The sequence below is a fragment of the Pinus tabuliformis genome, chromosome X (assembly GCF_031772625.1).
Source record: "Pinus tabuliformis cultivar Carrire ecotype Pingquan chromosome X, CPIR1, whole genome shotgun sequence".
NCBI lineage: Eukaryota > Viridiplantae > Streptophyta > Pinopsida > Pinales > Pinaceae > Pinus > Pinus tabuliformis.
In genome coordinates this window covers 960,380,319-960,389,609 of record NC_142308.1, presented here as the reverse complement: position 1 = coordinate 960,389,609, position 9,291 = coordinate 960,380,319, and the positions used below count along the sequence as shown (strand labels likewise).

The 9,291-nt window shown below is 38.8% G+C and overlaps 1 pseudogene; it reads right to left on the bottom strand.

Annotated features, from left to right (window-relative positions):
* Positions 1-2,231: 2,231 nt before the first annotated feature.
* Positions 2,232-4,000, bottom strand: LOC149142902 (UDP-glycosyltransferase 72B1 pseudogene; annotated as a pseudogene).
* Between the last annotated feature and the right edge of the window lie 5,291 nt (positions 4,001-9,291).

The following is a 9,291-nucleotide window of genomic DNA, read 5'->3' as shown; positions in this document are numbered from 1 at the left end:
GGTGTCTGGCTTGGCTGTGACCTTAAAAATAGATATTATTATTATTATTATAATTAAATTTAAAATATATTAAAAAAATGAAACTATAAAGTTTTTTTTTTAATAAATCAAGTATATCCATATAAAAAATTTATTATTTAAATTTTGTTTTAATGTCAAATAAATTTAATGTTTAAAAAAATAATATTAAAATTGAAATAATAATTTTAAAAAGTTGAAAATAAAATCAAACAAAATAAAAATCTACCCAACCACAATTTTTTACCTTGTTAGACTAGGCCAAGAAAGATGAGCATATTTCCTTCTTTCTTGCTTACATCTCCATCTCCTTCACTAGGGAAGAACAACTTATTCTTTAACATCTATATATTGATTAAAATGTCACTTTAATTTTCTTTACATATGGCATACATTGAATTTGTTTACATATGGCATACATTGAATCGTTTAAAATCAATCCTAACAAAAATGTTGTTTTAGTTTCAAGATCGGGTATGCATAAGCCTTGTAGCAATTGTGAAGGGAAAACACCAACAAACACAATTTGGCAGTATTGTATGGTTACTAAAAAAACACATTAGTCACCATTCATGTATATCTTTATTGTTTTTACTCTAATAACTATATTCAAAATTCACTAATTAAACCAAGTGGCGGGGAGCGCTAGCTATGTGGCCTTGTTTTACTATCTTTTTTTAATATCCTTGGTCTGTGGTTGGTGAGCTGATTGAAGTTTCAAATAAATTTTGTGTGGAGTTTTATTTATTCATTTATTTTATTTTTTTTCCTAAAAAAACGAATTAAATAGTCTTACTTTGTATTCAATCATTACTTTTTCTTGGCTTATTATTGTTTGGGGAAATGCATACAATGGCATCACTGCTTTATATGATCTGAATGGATTCTTGGCACTAGTTTTCAGACATTCTAGAATCCATTGAGAATAAAACTCCATCTAGAATCCATTGAGAATAAAACTCCATCTAAATCTTCAGGTTGACTTGTTTCATCCATAGTTATAAACCAGAGGTGCACGTTATTTGGGTTTAATGCGACATTTGTATGGTTAATTCACTTTTCTTTGCCTAGTGCCATTTCACTCCACCGCACCCAAAGAAGGACTTAGACATTTACTGAACCGCTCAACTTCAAGGTCACCTTATACTCATCCGGCAAACTAGGAAGCATTATGGAAAGTAGAGTTTTATAGACTTTACTTGTGCTTGGTTGACTAGTTGCAAACCTTTGTTCAAACTAGGAAGCATCATGGAAAGTAGAGTTTTATAGACTTTACTTGTGCTTGGTTGACTAGTTGCAAACCCTTGTTCATCTGTTGCTTGCTTGACAATGTTTAACAACATCATTACCCAGCTTAGGCTTCTTCTCAATTGTGAGTTACATAGAAGTGTGAAACCTTTTCTCCAAATCCCCATCCTTCTCTCAACCATTGCTCTTACCTTACCATCCTTGTGTCTCTAACCTTGATTTTACCTTGCCATCCTTGCTTCTACCTTGCCAGTTCCATAGTGTGAACTCACCTCAAGAATAAGATCTCATTCTCCTTAAATAAAGAAACTTTGAACCTTGAAATAATAAGACTGAAATGTAGACGTTAGGCCTCACATGTGTGCTCGACATGTTTATGCACTATTTTATCCTGTCCTTATATTATTGCTTATTGTCATTGCTCCCTTTCTGAATTCCTCCTCTTTCAACTTGCATGTGTTCATTTCATTTCACCATATGGATAGATCCTTTTCTTGCTCCACTCTTTATTCCTCCCTTCCATATGACAGTTAAGTAAGTTTATCTATTGCTTAATCCATCCAAAACCTTCCAAAGATTGGTAATACCTATATTATTTCCCTATGCTTACCTCTACATCCTCGTCCTTTTTTTGACACACTTAACATTCTGCATCAACCTAACTTTTTTGTGGTGAACTCTATGTAAGTGATTATTACATCCACATCCTTGTCCTCTTTTCCCACTCTTCCATACATTCAACGGTCTGCATCAACCTACCCAACGTACTCTTGTTGTGTGTTCAAAATATTTGCCCTTATCAGTGTTCAAAATATCTGCCCTTATCAAAATATCAAAACATTTACTTCATAATATATCTCAACTTGTTAAAAACTAACTAAATTATAACTAATTTATTTTAAATTATTATTATTGTTGTTCATTATAAAAAAATTAATATATATCTATCCACCTTATAATATATATTTCTAAAATTATTTATTTATTTATTTCCCAATTAAATACAGTAATTTATTGGAATGATGAGTTTTACACTGCGCAATCTGAATGTTCCAGAATTTTTTGAACGCCTGCATTCAAAAAAGAAATTTAAATGAGATACCAGGTTGCAACCAATTAAAACTAGAATACTTAGAAAACGCCGTTTGCAATGCATGTTTTCCCGTTTGGAATTTAGGTGTCGAGCGCTGTAGCGGCTGAGTTTTCTGCTTGCTTTCTCCACTCAGAGACGGCCTCGGCCATAGCTTTGTACGAACTTCCGCCTTCTGCCAAGGCAGCCATGGCCTTCTCTTTCAATTCTCGCGCTCTCTCTCTGACGGTCACGCCACCTTCTCCTTCCATCAATTCCCTGACTGCCCTTTCTACTTCCTCTCTTCTTACGAATCCATTGCTATCCATCTTTGCTTCAATGGCGATCTTGAAGTCATTCACGAGTAAAATCTTGTTCATCTTCTGTTCAGAAAAAACAGGCCAAGCGATCATGGGGACTCCATGCGAGATGCTTTCCAGTGTGGAGTTCCAACCGCAGTGAGAAAGGAAACCGCGAGTCGATGGGTGAGAGAGAATGGGAATTTGAGGAGCCCACGAAGGAACCACCAGGCTTCGATGACTGGTTCGGCTCTCAAACCCTTCAGGCAACAGCTCCGAAACGTCTGAATCATGGATGGAGAGAAAAGTGCTGGAGGGACTGCGCAGCACCCACAAGAACCGATGTCCGCTCGCATCCAGTCCCAGAGCGAGTTCAGTGATCTGTTCTCTGGACAGAACGACTCCGCTTCCAAAGGAAACGAACAGAACCGACGAAGGCGGTTGGTTTTCTAACCACTTCAGGCACTCTGCTTCATTTTCAACCGGCGAAGACGATATGAGCGGCCCGACTGGATAAATTTGGGGCATTCGCCTACCATCGGTGGGATTAACCTTTCCATCCCTCAGTGCTTTGATTTGTTCGCTCTCCAGGTCATCGAAGGTGTTTAATAAAATCCCCGTTGCTTCCCGCAAGCGCGAGGAATGGTGCAGGAACCAGTAAAAAACTTCATCAGACCTGTCCTGAACGGGAGCGGGCAGATCCTTGGCCGGGATCGGCGGAACGCCCGCTACCTCTATGTTAAAATCTGCATCCTTGAACGAAATTTGAGTCTCGGACGCCAGTTTCGGAAGACACAACATGACAGAAAGCAGAGAAGCAGGCGAAGTGAAAAATAAGTAAGTGGGTATGTGCAGCTTGGCGGTTACATCGAACATCGTAGAACAGAAAAAATCAGTGATAAAAGCAGAGACAGGGGACACAGAGTCGTCAATTTGCATGGATGCGAGAGCACTCTCTACGAATCCTTTCGATTTCTCCAAAAGCTTTGATACCAGCGTTTCCACCTTCATGTTCTCTGCCTCTTCTTCTTCGATTTCCACGTGAGGGAGCTGGACGAAGCGGATGTCGAAACCCCGCAAAGACGCTATACGCTCAGAGTAAGCTTGTTGCAGGCGAGATCCAGAGAACATCCATTTGCAGGTGATGAAGGTCACAGTGAATCCGTGGTCTGCCGCGAGGCGCTTGGCGAACTCGGCAGAAGGGATGAGATGGCCCATTCCAGCGCTGGGAAAAATGACGACGTGAGGCTTTCGGCTTTCCATTCCCACTTCCCTGCAATTGGGATTCGCAGAAATGTGTGAAAGATTCTCAAAGAAGATGAGCAACATGCAAGAAACTCTCCAGATGGAGGGTGTATATATTCTGCCTGGGAATCAAACCGGTAGCTACTTAAAAGTTAATTAATTATTTCAGGTGGCGTCCAATCATCGCCAAACTATAGAGCCCTGTAATTTTTGGACATCTTCCATTCTCTGTCTCTCTTGTTGGACATTGTCCAACAGAGACGTGTAATTTTGGGGAATGTGAATACGACACACACCATTCTCTGCATTCTCCTCCATGCTCTGCGTTCGAATAATCTCTATGGTAAACTATGGCACATTTTTAATGTTAGGAAGTGGGTAAACCAGTGAAACCTCTTAATCCGAACAGATAACGGACAGCTGCCACTTGCAACACGCTTTCCAAGATTCGTGTCCACTTGCAACACTGTGGTTTGAATTGCGTGTCCAACTTGTGGAATAGAACATACAATGTTGTTTAGTTTCAACCAAGGAGATCGTGACAATGATACTTTATAAGTGTTATATAGAATTATTTGTTATTTTTCTGCATGTGATATTGAGAAGTGATAGTGTTGACCCATAATATTGTAACAAAACTTATTTACAAATTAAAAATTTCCATAGTAAATTGAGAGTAGATCAAGGTAGATAAAAATATCTATAGTAAAATGAGAATAAATCTAGATGGATAAAAATATTATTACATTTTTTTTTTACTTGTATATATGTTTAATATTTATATTAACTCTTTTTATAATCAATATTAATGTAATTTAAAATAAAGTTATAATTTACTTAGTTTTTATTTTATTTTAAAATTTTTGTAATATAAGATGTTTATAATATAAGTGTTTTAATATTTATGGATATTTACCAAATTATTTAATTTACATGATTAATTAGTAATAAGTAAAAAAAAATCTCCACTTTTTTTTTTCAGAAATTAAAACTTCTAAAATTATGAATTATCTTCTAATAATAAAATTTTAAAAATTGTGCAATATGAAATATGTATATTTAGATAATATTTTATAAATTTGAAATAAATATTTTAAGTTTTTCATAATTTATATGAAATAGTATTATATTTATATATAAATATAAATAATAAATTTATATTTATATAATAATAAATAAAAGTAAAATTTATTTTACACCTAATAAGTAAAAGAAGTTATTAAAAAATATGCACAATTTTGTCACATGAATATAAGTTTTCAAAATTATGAATATTATTATTTAAAAAAAAAATTAAACAATAAATTGTTATTATATAATATATTTTTATATTGATATAAATTAATTAATACTATATTTTAGTTTTTTCTTTTGTAAGCTTAGCAATACCTTTCATTCATTCATCTATAAATAGGTAGGTTACAAATATATGAGTCATTCGGTGGCCTCAGCCTACCTAGTGGGAAACTAGATTTGTTGGCCACCAAATTGCATTATAAGCCATCCAAAACATAAATAGTTTGAGCCTTTTTAGCCAAGCCTTATAAGGCCGATAGTCCACAAACCAACTAATAAACATCAGACTGAAAACATAAATGTTACCCGACATAAACATCCAAAAAAATCTAAAATTAACAGTCGTAACTTCGATCCACTAATCATCCAACTATTCCACCTGACTAGGATCTTTAACACTTGATCCTAGTAATTCAGTTTGTGGCAGACATGGGATATGTCGCTTGATGCGTCCCAGAGCGTCATTCTGGTTATGCAACTGACGTTGGATAAGTTGGAGCTCATTTTGAATGTCTTGTAGACCTGACACGACGTCATTGTGCACCACTCCGTTGGTAGTTACAGCCATTGCTTTGGCCACTATGCACTTCATTAACTAGTAAAGATGAATGCACTGTATGAACAAGGTGAGATGGTCGCTTGTGTACCTAGGGTCCGTGATTAGTTCCCTCCAGTCTTCAACTGGAAGTTCCAGCTTAGCTTGCGAATTCAACTCTACCTCCCAGTTCGCAATCAATTGTTTCACTTGTGTCGGGGTCCTTTCGCAGTAAGCCTTGACCGTGGCCTGAAGATTCTCATAATTTTTTTCGACCCATCTTCCACATAGTCCCATGCCACGCTATCCCTCGTCGCATAGTCCCCTTTCATGCAGTCCCCTACCATGCAGTCATCTACCACGCAGTCACCTGCCCCACAGTCACCTGTCGCGTAGTCTCCTGTTGTTCAGTTCTTTGTCGTGTAGTCGTCTACCGCTCAGTCCAATCGGAAGATGGATCTACATCTTTTCCTTTATCTTCCTAGTGTCTTCTACCTCTTCCACCTTGACCCGAGGCTCCACTGCGAGGTTGAGACTTCACCATATCTACCAAGGTCGGGCCCCCTTTCTTCACCCTTCTCCCACTTTCCCGCGCTCATGACCCAAGCCACTGTATAGAGGCCAAGAGTAAAGACAACATAGGCAAACCAGACTTTATACGCCAACCTCAAGCAGAGACATGTAGCAGCTGGGTACTCCTCTCGTGTTCCCATTGTCGCGAACCTGTAACCAACAAACTTAGGCTCCTTAAGAAACTGAGGACCTAGGTTTATACGCAGGATATATGGTCTTAACGTCACCTTTGCTCCCACTACCTATAGGTGCCAAGGATTACCAACCTTCACGTCGTGGATCTGCCAAGATCTGCGACGCTTCATATTATCACAATGAATACGCGTGTGAGGGCGTGAGGGATACTACCCACCGTCCCAAAACAATAAAAGCTCTGTCATATCAATCAAGACCAAGCGGGCCTTCAGCTGTCTCACACCTCGATCAGGGGTTCTGATTAAGAGCCAGGTCTTGATTAAGAGTCAATTGTTCCATTCCTTCTTCCCCAATCTCCCTTATCCAAGGCTTATCTATATTCACTCTCGACTGAAGATAGCCCTAGTTTGCTAAGAAATATGTAGCTTTGTTGCCATTGCGAGAGACATGCGAGGGGATGATATATTCAAAATATTGAATAAGTTCACTGATATCTTGGATCAAGCGAGTAGTCCTCCAACTTTTACTAATATTTTCCCACTGGGACCCCTGGTTAAGATTTTTAATAGTATTAATGACCAGAGAAGAGTCGCCTTCCACCACCATTTTTCTCAACCCTTCCCTTTTGGCTATTATCAAACCATGTTTAACAACATCGAATTCATCTTATTTGTTGCTTGCCATGCCGCAATACGAGGCATATATTTTGACATCCTAGCCTCGCGAATCCCTGATGACCCCTCCAAAACCCGCATCCCTAGGGTTACCTTTGGATGCCCCATCGAAGTTTAGCTTGAGAAAACCCTCAGGGGTCATGAGAAGTGAGAAGGAGATTCGCTGAGAGGCAAATTTAAGTTCCAATATGAAGGTGCAAGCATTTGCTGGGACAATTTGAGAGTAGACAACATTCGCGCTTCTTGGGGTTGACCTTCCAATAATCAGAATGCCATTTCTCTACTAGTATAGATTCTCTTACATTTTGGAGTATTCCTTTCCAGATTTCCAAGTGTGACAGTTTCTGGTCCTTGAAAATCCTTATGTTCCTTTCCTTCCATACTGCCCATAAAAGAAAGCCGAGAGATAGACACCAGGCTCGATTTACCATCAGATTGGAAGAGATTTTTTTCCTCCAACTCCCAATGGTGGATTGGATACTAGTATTATCCCGGTCTAGATGACCAAAAAGAGTATTTATATTCTGCCAGAGTCGGGCTACAAAGGGGCATATATTCAGGAGATGCTCTATGGTTTCAGTCTGAGAGGCACACATATTGCAAAAAGAGGGCCCATGGATTTCTCTCTTCTGTAATTCGTCCCAGGTGAGAATCCTGCCACTGCACACTAACCACAGGAAATACATTACTTTCGGCCAAAATTGTCCCATCCATATTTTCCTCCAGAGTAGATTGTACTAATCTGGATGCTCCTCTGATGCCAGTTGGTAAGCTTCTTTTATGGTGAACATACCTTTAGTTTTATAGCCCCACCTGAGAATGTCCTGTCCTTCTAATGATGCAATTCTTCTAGTGTGAAACTCAGAATCAAACACATCCCATTGATTTGAGTCAGGAGGGTTGTTCTAGTCTTGTTTCGTTTTCCACTGTCTCCTCTGATTCCTGCGGGTCGGGTCCCAAAACTGATTAACCATCAAGTTGTGGGGTTTATTAGTGAAAAGGAAGATCTTCGCAAAATCTTGGCGACTTGATAGTTTTTCACATTGTTGCCACGAATATGGCCAGAATAGAGCACTCCTCCCATTTCTGATTTCCCAGAATGTATGGTTGCAAATTAACTCTTTATTATCAAAAGCTAAGTTCCAAATTGATGATCCTCTTGGAGTTCCCTGCATTCTTAGTCTTTCCTCTGTAGTTGAAGGCATGTTATATTTCTGGCCCCAGATGACCTTCCAGAGATCAGTTACACCTTGAATCCATCGCCACCAGAGTTCCCCCCCCCCCCCCCCATCACTTGGTTTAGTAGAAAGGGATCCTGAAGACCTAACCCCCTTGCCATTTTAGGTTTAGTCAACTGATTGCATGAAAGGAGTGCCCATTTTTTAGCTTCCTGAGTCCCCTGCCATAGGAAGTTTTTGAAGATAGTTGTCATATCAGAGCAAGCAGTTTTAGGAGTAGCTAGACCCGAGAGTTGATATATTGGGATCGATTGTAGCACAACCTTCAGTAAAACCACCCTCCCAACAATGTTTAGGGATCAAAAAGACCAGTTTTGAAGCCGAGATTGGATTCGCTCAAGGATGGTTTTCCAACAGGAAGTCCTAAGAAAGTTAGTCACTAGGGGAATTCCCAGGTATTTGGATAGAAGGGAGCCAATGCGAAATCCCAGAATCCTGGCCATGAAAGATTGGGAAGGAATCAGGGTGTTGAAGAAAAAGATATTGGATTTCTCATTACTGATCCGAGTACCAGAATCTTGCATAAAGTCTTGCAGTATGGCTTTTAGAGCCCTGGATTCCTGAAGGGAGACTTGACATAATAACATTATATCATCCACAAATTGTTGGTGGGATAAGGGAAGATCATTGCCCCATAGATGAATTCCTTTTAAATGGCCAACTTAAATAACTGATTTTATATATCTTCCCAGCCCTTCCGCAACCAGAATGAAGAGGAAGGGTGAAATAGGGTCACCTTAACGGAGGCCTCTGGATGCATTGAAGGTGTGGGAGGGAGAGCCATTAATGAGGATCGATAATACTGGGGAGGAAATGAGAGAAGAAATCCATTGGATCCATCGCTGGTCAAATCTAAAGGCTTTCACTATGTTCATAAAAAAGGACCAACTCAGGCAATCATAGGCTTTGGATAAGTCTAATTTTATCATCATACCCTTTGATTTAAGGCTCTTGAGAGAGT